The sequence below is a fragment of the Myxine glutinosa genome, chromosome 6 (assembly GCF_964187855.1).
Source record: "Myxine glutinosa chromosome 6, kmMyxGlut1.1, whole genome shotgun sequence".
Classification (NCBI taxonomy): domain Eukaryota; kingdom Metazoa; phylum Chordata; class Myxini; order Myxiniformes; family Myxinidae; genus Myxine; species Myxine glutinosa.
The window spans coordinates 131,759,254-131,772,551 of NC_136266.1; the positions used below are offsets into that span (position 1 = coordinate 131,759,254).

At 54.3% G+C, this 13,298-nt stretch overlaps 1 protein-coding gene across 7 annotated transcripts in view; it reads left to right on the forward strand.

Annotated features, from left to right (window-relative positions):
• LOC137430304 (contactin-associated protein-like 2) overlaps positions 1 to 13,298 on the forward strand; it is a 131,557-nt gene that overhangs the window by 19,057 nt on the left and 99,202 nt on the right. The gene's annotated exons all lie outside the window — the stretch shown is intronic.

A 13,298-nucleotide genomic window follows, 5' to 3' on the forward strand; every position in this document is an offset into this window, starting at 1 on the left:
CTTTATGGAGCGGGGACGCGGAAACGTGGTGATGGCCTCGACCTTGGTTGGCAGCGGCACGGCCCCGTTCTTGGTGATGTGGTGGCCCAAAAAATTAACGGCCATCGTGCCGAAGTGGCATTTGGCCGGGTTGACGATGAGGCCGTGCTCGCTGAGGCGCCCGAACAGTGTTCGGAGGTGGAGGAGGTGCTCGGCCCGGGACGTGCTGGCGACGAGGATGTCGTCCAGGTAAACGAAGAGGAACGGCAGGTCACGCAGCACGCCGTCCATCAAGCGCTGGAACGCCTGAGCCGCGTTCTTGAGGCCAAACGGCACCCGTAGGAATTCGAATAAGCCGAACGGCGTGATGACGGCCGTTTTAGGGACGTCGGCCGCCCTGACAGGTACCTGGTGATATCCCCGTATGAGATCGATTTTTGAAAAATGACCCGTCCTACCAGACGGGCGGAGAAGTCTTGGATGTGCGGGATCGGATACCTGTCGGGGGTGGTAGCGTCGTTAAGGCGGCGGTAGTCGCCACATGGGCGCCAGCCGCCCCCTGGCTTTGGGACGATGTGTAGTGGCGAAGCCCACGCGCTATCGGAGCGCCGCACGATGCCGAGGTGTTCCAAAGCGTCGAACTCGGATTTGGCCATGGCGAGCTTGGCTGGGTCGAGGCGGCGGGCTCTGGCGTAGACCGGCGGGCCCGTGGTTGGTATGTGGTGCTCGATCCCATGTCGTACCGCGACGGCCGAAAACGTCGGCCGCGTGAGGGCCGGGAACTCCGTGAGCAGGCGAGCAAACTCGTTCGCCGCCGGGAGGGCGCATGCCAGCTCGGTCGGAGCGGAGCTGCTCAATGTGCATACCAGGGAGCTGAAGGTCTCGGCGTTGATGAGGCGACACCGTTGGACGTCCACCAGCAGTCCGTGTGCGCAGAGGAAGTCGGCGCCTAGCAGAGCCATGGGCACGTTTGCGGTTACAAACGTCGAAGTAAAGCGTTGGCCGCCGAAGCAGAGGGTGACTTTGCGCGGGCCGAAGGTGCGGATGGCCGATCCGTTGGCCGCAACCAAGGAGGGGCCGCAAACCGCGGACTGCCTGTCCTGATCAGAGGCGGGTATGACGCTCAGTTGGGCGCCGGTGTCGCACAGGAAGCGCCGTCCGGACGCTTTGTCCGTGATGAAAAGTAAGTTGCCCGTGAGGCCGGCGCTCATGGCTGGTAATGAACGCCGGCCCGGCCATTTCCCGGCCTGCCGAAGGTGCACGGGGGTCGGCATGTCCGGGCCTTCTGTCCGAACCTGGCATGATAGTAACACCACGCTTGGTCAGGTGGAGGCCCCGGTCATCGTGCTGGAGGTGGTCGGCTCGGCGTTGCGGCCGCCAATTGCGTCGGCAGTTCGGTCGTCGACCGTGCCGGGTGCTCGGGCGCCATGGGCGTTGCGTCGGACGGCGGTGGGCCCCAGGTCGCTGCTGCAATGCGTTGGCCTGCCGCGGAGATCTTGTCGGCTTCCCTGGCGAGGGCGCGGGGATCCGTGATCGTCGTGCTTGCCAGGGTGAGGCGTACCGGGCTAGGCAGCTGACGGATGAACAGCTCCCGGAACAGGAATGCCGGAGAGTGCTCGCCGAGCAGCGAAAGCATGTAGTCCATTCGCTCGGACGGGCGCGTGTCGCCGAGCTCGGGCAGGTCGAGCAGGCGCCGTGCGCGTTCCGCCGATGAGAGGGCGAAAGCGTCGAGGAGGAGCTTTTTAATCGCGCCGTATTTGTCAGCGGCTGGCGGTCTCTCGAGGAGGCTCAGGGCGCGGGCCGCGGTGGCTGAACTGAGCGCTGCTACCACATGGTGGAAGCGGGTGTCGTCGGCCGTGATGCCTCGCAGGGCGAACAGGGAGTCCGCCTGGGCGAACCAAACCGCCGCGTGAGCCTCCCAGAAGGTAGGCAGTTTAAGGGCAACTGCCGTGTCCATGTCGGTAGGTCACCAATGAAGGAGCTGTGCTCCCACGTAATCGGAAGAATGGACGCGACAAAAAGCTGGAATTCGTCCGAGTTTCTTTATTGTCACAAAACAACTCGGGTACTCTGAAAAGCCCATTTATCGGGCAGCAATATATATACACACATTATCCCGGAGCGTTTGCCCGGGAAAGGCGAGAGGGGGCGTGGCCGGGCGTCCCGGACGCGGCCTGGCAAGTCGAGAGCGGGCATGGCCGGGCATGCCCGGGCGTCCCGGCCGAGGCCTGGCAAGTTGAGCGCGGGCCTGCCCGGGCGTCCTGGACGAGCCCGGCATGGTGATCGCTCCGCGTCCTTGGTAGGTGCAAGGCGATTGTGTAAACCCAGCGGTAGCCGCTACAGTATATTCTTTTGAAATCGCCCCCATCCCCAAAATTATTTTTGAATATTTTTCCCCTGAACTCCCCTTTCCATTTTCCACCAAATTACCTTCCCTCTCTCCCACCCTCTCTTCTCCATTACCTCTTTGCCCTCCCTGGCTCCCCTCTCCTTCCCATCCTTTGAATTCTATTTTTATTTCCCTCCCTCTACATATTCATTCATATATTTATATTCTACGCTCTCAAACCCCTTCCCAAACACACACGTCACACACAAACTTTTGTAAGTAACATGAACATGTAGATTGATACTAAAGCTTCATACTACTATATTTTCTCTACCAAATATATAATCCCTTTGATTGCGAATATTTTTTTTTGATTAAAACAAAAATAAAAAATTGTTTGTTTGCTTAAAAATGAAACAGCACAATTGAGGCAAATTGTCCACTGTTCCAGAAAGAGGCCAATTGTAACTATTTGTTTCCATGGTGTAGTTAAAGACGTCCCTCTTTCGGGGAATGAAAGTGAACTCAGTAATTAGAGTAATGTAGGACAAGATGACCCTGTCAGGAGAGATGCTCCCACTTCGCAACCAGACCGCTTTCAGAACCAATGCCATCTAGTGTTATATATCTATATATATATATATATCTGTGCAGCGTCTGTCCTGTCCTGTGTTGTCTTGTGTTGTCTTGTCACTGAACTACTTTCTCAAACTTTTATGAAATCGTACCAAACTTCTGATATGCACATATCTCTCCCGTCAGTATGTCCTAAGGGTATTTTATTTGAAAAATTTTACAATTTTTATTTTTATTTTTTGTAATTTTTTGGGGAATTTTTTTTTTTTCAACTTCAATTGTTTATAAAATGTGATATCACGTATATTACAAATACATTTGTGCAAAATAATTGCTTGAATTATGATTGGTTTAAACAATGACAAAACGGCAACTCGGGTACAGTCATTTATCTATATATTTACACATCTGGGCAGTGTCTGTGTTGTCACCTAACAAATCCCTCAAACTTTTGTTTCCGTGGTTGTGAAGTGTTTTTAATAAGGTTGTGGTGGTTTTGAATCACGTGGTGATGAGGTGTTTTTAAATCACATGGTGGTGAGGTGTTTTTAAATCACATGGTGGTGAGGTGTTTTGAATTACGTGGTGGTGAGGTATTTATAATTACGTGGTGGTGAGGTGTTTTTAATTATGTGGTGGTGAGGTGTTTTGAATTAGTTAGTAATGTGGTGTTTTGAATTACGTGGTGGTGAGGTGTTTTGAATTACTTGGTGGTGAGGTGTTTTTAAATGATGTGGTGGTGAAGTGTTTTTAATTTTATGGCTGTGAGGTGTTTTTATTGCGTGTTTTATGGCTGTGAGGTTTTTATTACGTGTTTTATGGCTGTGAGGTGTTTTTATTACGTGTTTTATGGCTGTGAGGTGTTTTTAATTTCGTGGTGGTGAGGTGTTTTTAAATCACATGGTGGTGAGGTGTTTTTAAATCACATGGTGGTGAGGTGTTTTGAATTAATTGGTGGTGAGGTACTTATTATTATGTGGTGGTGAGGTGTTTGGAATTAGTTGGTGATGAGGTGTTTTTAATTATGTGGTGGTGAGGTGTTTAGAATTAGTTGGTGATGAGGTGTTTTGAATTATGTGGTGGTGAGGTGTTTTGAATTACTTGGTGGTGAGGTGTTTTTAAATGATGTGGTGGTGAGGTGTTTTAATTTCGAGGCTGTGAGGTGTTTTTATTACGTGTTTTATGGCTGTGAGGTGTTTTTATTACGTGTTTTATGGCTGTGAGGTGTTTTTATTATGTTGTGGCGGACACGATGGCTCGCTGGCGCGATGACATCACTCCGCGCACCAGGAGGGTGTCGGCCACGCCCGAGGGGTAGGCGTGGCCTCGGGATATACACGGGGCTCACAGCCCCGAGCACGGCAGTGCTATAGTTTGATCCTTGGAATAAAGACACTTTTGATTACATACGTTGTTGCTTCCTTTATTGGCAAGACAAGACGTGCACAAAGCACCGCACTACATTGGTGACCTCCGACTAGTTCAGCCGACGCTGACCTACAGAACGCGCCATGACAAGCAGCAACGCGGTAGCGGTGAAACTCCCTGAGTTTTGGGAAGCTCAGGCGGAATTATGGTTCATGCAGGCCGAAGCCCAGTTTCAGCTTCGTGGCATAACGGCGGACGAGACGCGCTATTTCCACGTCATCGCTGCCCTCGGGCCCGGCACAGCTGGCCGAGTCGTGTCCATCCTGTGGAACCCACCGGCCGACCACAGGTACGAGGCCCTCAAGCGTCGCCTCATCGCCACGTTCGGCCTCACAGAGGCCGAACGGGCCGACCGTCTCCTGGACCTTCCCGACCTCGGCGACACGCGACCATCGGTCCGAATGGACCACATGCTGTAGCTACTGGGGGACAAAGCACCGGATTTTTTTTTATTCCAGGCGCTCTTTTTACACCAGCTACCGGCCCAGGTATGCCTCGCGTTGGCCGGTTCCAAGATAAAGGAACCCCGCGCGTTGGCCGTCGAGACCAAAAAAGTTTTTCGCGGCGTGTGACACGCGGGCGAGCTTCAGTGCGGCCGTCGCGGATCTCGAGGCTGACGCTGATGCACCACACCTCGGGGTTCCCGAGGCTGATGCACACCGCGTGGCCGCTGCCACGCCCTGCCCACCACCACTGCGAAAACCGCGGCCTCCGCCTTCGCCGCAAACCTGGTGCTATTTCCACGCCAGGTTTGGCCACAAGGCGAGGAGTTGTCGCCCGCAGTGCTCGTTCGGCAAGTCGGGAAACTGCCAAGCCGGCGCTCGGTAGCGGCCCTGAGCGTCGGCCATTCCGGCAGCCTTCTTTTTATAACGGACACCTTGTCCGGGCGCCGCTTCCTATGCGACACAGGTGCACAGGTGAGCGTTATCCCTGCCTCTACGTCCGACAAGCGCACCGCGGGCCGGGGCCCCGCGTTGCTTGCAGGCAACGGAACACCCATACGCACATTCGGGAAGCGCTGCCTCTCCCTGCGGTTCGGAGGGCAACGCTTCAAGTGGTCGTTCGTACCCACCAGCGTGCCCATGGCATTGCTCAGTGCGGACTTCCTCTGTGCAAACGGGTTGTTGGTAGACGTGAAGAACAGACGCCTCGTCCAGGCCGAAACATTCAGATCGCTTCCTTGCGCGCTGAGCAGCTCGTTGAGCGGCTCACTAAGCGGCTCACCGAGCGGCTCGCCAAGCGGCTTGCTGAGCGGTTCGGTCCCGGCGAGGTTGGTTTGTACGCTTCCGGCAGCGGACGAGTTCACCCCCCTCCTCGCCAGTTTCCCGGCCCTCACGCGGCCCACCTTCTCGGCGGTGGCCGTAAAGCACGGTGTGGAACATCACATACCCACCGTCGGGCCACCGGTCTACGCCCGGGCCCGCCGCCTCGAACCGACGAAGCTCGCGGCGGCGAGAGCGGAGTTCGCTACGCTGGAGCGGCTGGGCATCGTGCGGCGCTCCAAGAGTGCTTGGGCGTCGCCGCTACACATCGTGCCGAAGCCTGGCGGGGGATGGCGGCCATGCGGGGACTACCGCCGCCTCTACGATGCCACCACCCCCGACCGTTACCCAGTGCCCCACATACAAGACTTTTCAGCCCGGTTGGCGAACATGTCCTGCTTCTCTAAGGTGGACCTCATACGCGGCTACCACCAGGTCCCCGTAAGGCCGGAGGACATCCCGAAGACGGCCGTCATTACGCCATTCGGCCTCTTTGAGTTCCTTCGGATGCCCTTCGGTTTGAAGAATGCGGCTCAGGCGTTCCAACGTCTGATGGACAGCGTCTTGCGCGACCTGGATTTCATCTATGTCTACCTGGACGACATCCTCGTCGCAAGCGCGTCCCGTGAAGAGCACCTCCGCCATCTCCGCACACTCTTCGAACGCCTGGGCCAGCATGGCCTGATCGTGAACCCGCCAAGTGCTGGTTCGGCGTCGCCGAGATCGACTTTTTGGGGCACCGCGTCACCAGGCACGGGGCCATCCCCTTACCAGCAAAGGTGGAGGCGGTCAAGGGGTTTCCGCGCCCCCGCATGATCAGGGGGCTCCAGGAGTTCCTGGGCATGGTGAACCTTTACCACCGTTTCCTGCCCCGCATCGCCCAGCTCCTGCGCCCCCTGCACGAGGCCCTCCGGGGGAAGCCGGGCAAAGGTGACGTCATTTGGACCGAGCAGATGGACGTGGCGTTCGCGGGCGCGAAGCTCGCCCTGGTTAACGCCACCATGCTCGCGCACCCGGCGCCCGATGCACCGATCGCCCTCACCACCGACGCGTCGGACTACGCGGTGGGCGCGGTGCACGAGCAATGGGTGCGTGGAGCTTGGCAACCGCTGGCGTTTTTCAGCCGGCAGCTTCGCCCGCATGAACGCCGGTACAGTACCTTCGACCGCGAGTTGCTCAGGATTCACCTGGCAGTCAGGCACTTTCGCTATCTGCTCGAGGGCCGTTTGTTCACGGCCTTCGTCGACCACAAGCCCCTGGTCTTCGCGATGGCCAAGGTCGCCGAGCCGTGGTCGGCCCGGCAGCAGCGTCACCTCTCGGCCGTGTCCGAGTACACAACGGACATACGGCACGTCGCGGGGAAGGACAACCCGGTGGCGGATTGCCTTTCCCGGTCCGACGCCCACGCGGTCCACCTCGGCATCGACTATGCCCGGATGGCGGCGGACCAGACCACCGACCCCGACGTCCAGGCCTTGCGGACCGCCGTCATGGGCCTCCGCATCACCAAGGTGCCGTTCGATGGCGCGGGCACGGCCCTCTTGTGCAACGTCTCCCTCGGGCGGCCTCGCCCCATCGTCCCCATGGGCTGGCAGCGCCGGGTTTTTGACGCCATCCACGGCCTGTCCGACCCGGGCACGAAGGCCTCCCAGAGGCTGGTCGCCGACAAGTTCGTCTGGCATGGTCTCCGGAAGGTCGTCCGCGATTGGACCAGGACGTGCCTCGCGTGCCAGCGCACGAAGGTGCACCACCACACCCAGGCCCCGTTGGCCCCGTTTACGGTGCCCGAACGTCGGTTCGACCACGTTCACGTGGACTTGTTGGGACCTCTGCCCCCCTCGCGGGGTTTCACCCACGTCCTCACCATGGTGGACCGCACCACCCGGTGGCCGGAGGCCGTGCCTTTGGCGGCGACGACAGCGGCGGACGTCGCGCAGGCGTTCATCGCCACCTGGGGTGCCCGGTTCGGCGCCGCCTCGGACATCTCGTCCGACCGCGGCCCCCAGTTCACCTTAGAGCTCTGGGGGGGCAGTCGCGTGGGTGCTCAGTGTCCAGCTGCACCGTACCACGGCCTATCATCCCCAGGCCAACAGCCTGTGCGAGCGTTTCCACCACTCCTTAAAGGCCGCGCTCCGGGCCACCCTCCGCGATGGCGGCTGGGTCGACAGGCTCCCCTGGGTCCTACTGGGCCTCCGGACGGTGCCCAAGGACGACCTGCGCGCATCCGCGGCGGAGTTGGTCTTCGGACAACCACTGCGGGTGCCGGGCGAGTTCCTCCCCGACTCCACGGCACCATGGTCCATGGCGCAGCAGCGCTCCATGCTGCAGGAGACTGCCCAGAGGTTTGCCCCAGTGCCGACGGCGCACCACGGGTGCCCACCAACGCACGTCGCCCCGGAGCTTCGCACGGCGGAGTACGTGTTCGTCCGACACGACGCCCACCGGACACCGCTGCGGCCCCCGTACGACGGGCCCTTCCGCGTGCTGGAGACCGGGGTGAAGCACTTCACCCTGGACATTGGTGGAACTCCTGACCGCGTGTCCGTGGACCGCCTCAAACCGACCCACCTCGACGTGGACCACCCCCCGCCAGTGGCTCAGCCCCCGCGTCGGGGCCGCCCCCCAGCGGGCGGACCCCCGGCACCGCCCAACCCCGTCGGCACGCCGCCCCCCGGTCCCGCACCCATCCCAGGGGCAGCCGGTGCCATCCCGGCATCCCAGACGCCGCCAGCCGTCAGAGGGCGCTTCGGCCGGGTCATCCGTTTGCCCCGCAAACTGACCCTTCAGGTGCGCGGGAATTCTGGGGGGGGGGGGGGGGGGGGGGGCGTGTGGCGGACACGATGGCTCACTGGCGCGATGACATCATTCCGCGCACCAGGAGGGTGTCGGCCATGCCCGAGGGGTTAGGCGTGGCCTCGGGATATACACGGGGCTCACAGCCCCGAGCACGGCAGTGCTATAGTTTGATCCTTGGAATAAAGACGCTTTTGATTACATACGTTGTTGCTTCCTTTATTGGCAAGACAAGACGTGCGTATAGCACCGCACTACAATGTGTTTTATGGCTGTGAGGTGTTTTTACTTTTGTGGTGGTGAGGTGCTTTTATTACGTGTTTTATGGCTGTGAGGTGTTTTTATTACGTGTTTTAAGGCTGTGAGGTGTTTTTAATTTTGTGGTGGTGAGGTGTTTTTATTACATGTTTTATGGCTGTGAGGTGTTTTTATTACGTGTTTTACGGCTGTGAGGTGTTTTTATTTTCTTGGTGGTGAGGTGTTTTTATTACGTGTTTTATGGCTGAGGTGTTTTTATTACGTGTTTTATGGCTGTGAGGTGTTTTTCTTTCGTGTTTTATGGCTGTGAGATGTTTTTAATTTCGTGGTGGTGAGGTGTTTTTATGACGTGTTTTATGGCTGTGAGGTGTTTTGAATTACTTAGTGGTGAGGTATTTTGAATTACGTGGTGGTGAGGTGTTTTGAATTACGTGGTGGTGAGGTGTAATCGTCCCAAACTTCCAGTCTGCACCTACCCCTCCCCTATGTATGTTCGGAGGAGTTCTTTCTTGAAACAAAAACATTCAACCTAAATCTTCAACCTAAATTGCCTGTAAAAATGTAATATCACAAACACAACAAATACATTTGTGCAAAGTAATTGTTTGTATTATGATTGGTGAAAATCATGACAACACAGCAACTCAGGTAAAGTCATTAGCCTCAGTTAAAATAAGCCCATTCCTCTGTATCGACGCGAGCCAAGCCAAGCTAGTATATATATATATATATATATATATATATATATATATATATATATATATATATATATATATATATATATATATACATATATATATATATACAGAAGTGGCATTTAATATGGAATTTTTTTTTTTCTTGACTTGGGTTTACTTTTCTTAACTCAGTATATCAATCTGGTGAGTTTCTTTTACACTTTGGTGATTTATTTGTTAAAAGAACCATGTCACTGATTGTCTGTCGCAACAAGCAGTCAACAACAGGATTATATCACAAGTGGCGTGGCAAAATGTACGGACAGGTGCATTTGATGATTGGCTTCACAGTCGGGTATACAAGGGTTGTTGCGTTCTGTATTCGTGGAAAACAACTGCTGCACGTCTCCAAAAGTTATTGCCGCTTCCTCTGGAGATGGTCCGTCAACTCGACAATGCTGTTTGTCATGGAGTGGTGGCTTTACGAAATTACGGCATGAAACAGCGTGCTATTGCTCGGCAGTATGGCATCACTCAAGGTCAGGTGTCAAAGATCCTGAAACGAAATGCTCAGAGGGGTGTCCCTACTCCAATACCGAGGCCAGGACGTCCCCGCAGAACCACAAGGAGGGATGATCGCCAGCTGCACCGGTTAGTCCGCAATGGCCGTACCAAGTCAGCTAATCGGCTTAGGGCTGAGTGGCAGCAACTGACAAATGTGCCTGTATCCAGAAGGCTAGTCAACCAACGACTGGTTCAAGCAGGCTATCGTGCCAGGCGTCCCCTGAGAAAGCCACATCTGACCAGACAACACCGCCAGCGCCGATTGCAGTGGGCCAGAGACCACCGTCAATGGCAGCCAGGACACAGGAATCACGTGATCTTCAGTGACGAGTCTAGATTTCTGGTCTATCGTCAAGATGGCCGCGTCCGAGTGCGCAGACAAGTGCATGAAGCCTACAACAAAGATTGTATAGTGCCAAAAGTCCAAGCTGGAGGTGGTGGGGTGACCGTTTGGGCTGCTTTTCATGCCGGGGGCAAAACTGACCTGGTTGTTCTGAATGGAAACCTGAACCCGTTCAAGTACAGAGCCATTCTGGAAGAAACATTGCTTCCATTTGCTCGTGCAGCCTTTCGAGGAAACTTTGTCTTCCAAGATGACAATGCACGGCCTCATCGTGCTCGCATGATTCAACACTTTCTTGCTGACCGTGGTGTTGAGCATATGGAGTGGCCTGCCATGTCCCCGGATATGAATCCGATAGAGAACTTGTGGGCAGAATTAACGCGTCAAATCGACCACTTGGTCCAGCAGCCGACCTCTGTGCGTGAATTGCAGCAGGCTATTGTCACTGCATGGCAAGCGATTCCTGTCCAAACCTTGGCAAATCTCGTGAACAGCATGCCTCGACGTGTACGTGCTCTCCTGAATGCTCGTGGGGGTTACACGAAGTACTGAACTGTAATTTTATTGTCCGTAATCCCAGTCGTAATTAAACTTTTGTTTTTGTTAAAAAAATTTTTGGCTAATGTGCAAAATAAAGAGATACTTTTGGAAAACGTACAGAAGTTTAACACAGTACTGTCCATGAATTGAGTTCGATATCAGTTTACATCACTTTCAAGGATCAATTTATTTGTTTTGAAATGTCAAATGTGGTTTTTGTTTCTTTTAAAGGTCACATTAACAAAATCTGGAATAGTTTCAACATAATTCCAATGAACTTTTGGTTCTAAGACATCTTGAAAAGTAAGTTCACCCCCACAAAAAAAATATTCCATATTAAATGCCAAGGCTGTATGTATATATATATATATATGTATATATTGTTACCGATCGCGGATTAAGATGTTAGTTACCGAGCGGTTTGGTATTTCCGCGACCGTTACAGGATCCCTGACTCACCCGATTCACCCAGAACTTTGGCCGTATCGCACCCTAGCCGCTCAATGAGGGAAAAGACAAAAGCGACGCAATGTAAAGAGGAAAACGAAGGCCAAGAAAGGTTTGAAATACTACTACATTTATTTACTATTTACACACAAGCAAAAAGAAAGCAGTGACGTTTATTTACAAGCACATAAGACGCAGGTGACACAGGGAAGTACTAGCTTATCGTTATACAGACTTAATTAACCCCAGGACAGAACAAACAAAGACGACTCACACGGGGAATTGCAGAGTGGATTGGCTGGAAGGAGGTGCGTGGCTGGAGGGGGAGGACGGCACGGAGCTGGCTGGAGCTTGATCCTGCACGGGACGTCGGGCTGGACCTCGACGGCCGCTGATGCCACCGATCCTGTCGTGTGCGTGGGATCACGGGTCGGATCACGGGTCGGATCACGGTCAGAGCCGACGCGCTGGTGGGGGGTCTGGCGTGACGGGTTCTCTCCTCTCTTCTTTTGTTTGGTCCAACCACTCCGTCTCCAACGCAACCCCTCAACGCAATCACTGAACGCAACCACTGAACGCAACCACTGAACGCAACCACTGAACGCAACCACTGACGACCAACTCAGCTCTTTGTGACCCTCCTTGTCTCGGCTCAAAAGTGCATCTCCGTTTCTGCTTCCAAGCTCGACTCACTGGGGGGAGCGTCGCGCTGTGGGTTATATAGGCCCCGCCCCTCAACCTTGGCGAACCTCCCCCAAAAGTTCTTCCTCCGCCCTCTCCAGCCAAACCCCTGGCTCATGGTTGGTCGAGTGGGGCTGGCTCACTCCTCCCCTCTCTGACGAGGTGGGGAAACGCCTTCCTTCCCCCAACCCTGCCTCGTGGTCAATGGCGGATGAAGGGAAAAACCGACCAAAATGCGGAAGGCGCTTCGAATTGCAATTGACGGAAAGGGGGGAATGGAAGGGAATCTATCTCTTTCACTGGTGCAATGGAGTATTTCAATTAATGGAAGACACAGCCTTACGCTAATACACATAATATGGATATAACTGTCAAAAGAAAAGATATATCGTGTCCTGCATGTATGTTTTTATGGACTAACTACGGGAACGCCCTTTGACCTTTATACAACCACAACGGAGGGAGGAGGGGTGATATTTTACAACAACCTTTTACAACAACATTTTACCACCACAACAAAATTAAAAAAAACATTCTCATATTCACAACACTGCACCCTCCTCCCCTTAGGCACGTCCCGGGCCTATTACTTTTACCTTAGTGTGGCACGTAGGTGTAGTTCCCTCTACTTTTAACCTGACCCTGAGTGCGACAGTTTTAAAACATAAATAAATGTGTCCCGCTGCTCCATTGCACCCTACCTAACAGACTTACGCCCACAGTTAACCGAATTGCGGAATGGTCTTCAAACTACACACTGACGGTGGGAAGCATTATTTACACTGACGCTAATTTTATTTACAAAACTAACCCAGGACCTGTAATTGTTCTTTCTGGGGGGAGACAGTCTGCTCTGCATCGACGCACCATTAAAAGCACCCAAAAACGCACCAATACACACCCAAGCACCAATCGGTGCAGTCACCATAGTTCATCAGTGTTCCATAAAAATAAACCAACAACCCCTAACCCTGCAGGTGATCTCTTGCTCTTCGGCTCCCTCTGCTGGTTATTATTATTTATCTTCCAGATGTTGTCATTCTCTTTTGCTTTGCTTACTGGCGGCCTATTTGCAATAAAGTGTGCCCAATGTGTCCTTCTTATTTATTTTATTTATGGCCCACAGGGCCGACTAGTGTGGTTCACCTGTGGGGCATCGGTGCCCTGTGGCCAAGGTCCGCCAGCAAGATTTCGGGCCCTTATGGCCGGTTCCAGCAGAGGGGCCATGCCCCAACCCATGGGGTCCATAAGTGGTGCTCGGCCACAGGCATGTGGTCCATAATGTGGTGCATCGATGCAGACAGCTGGTTCTGGGAATTTCGGGCGCACAATGGCCGACCCACGCACGCTCCCCTCGGCGCCCAACGGCGCACAGGTCATGTGGGAGACAAAAGAAAGACAATTGAGCGAGGGGTAAGGTC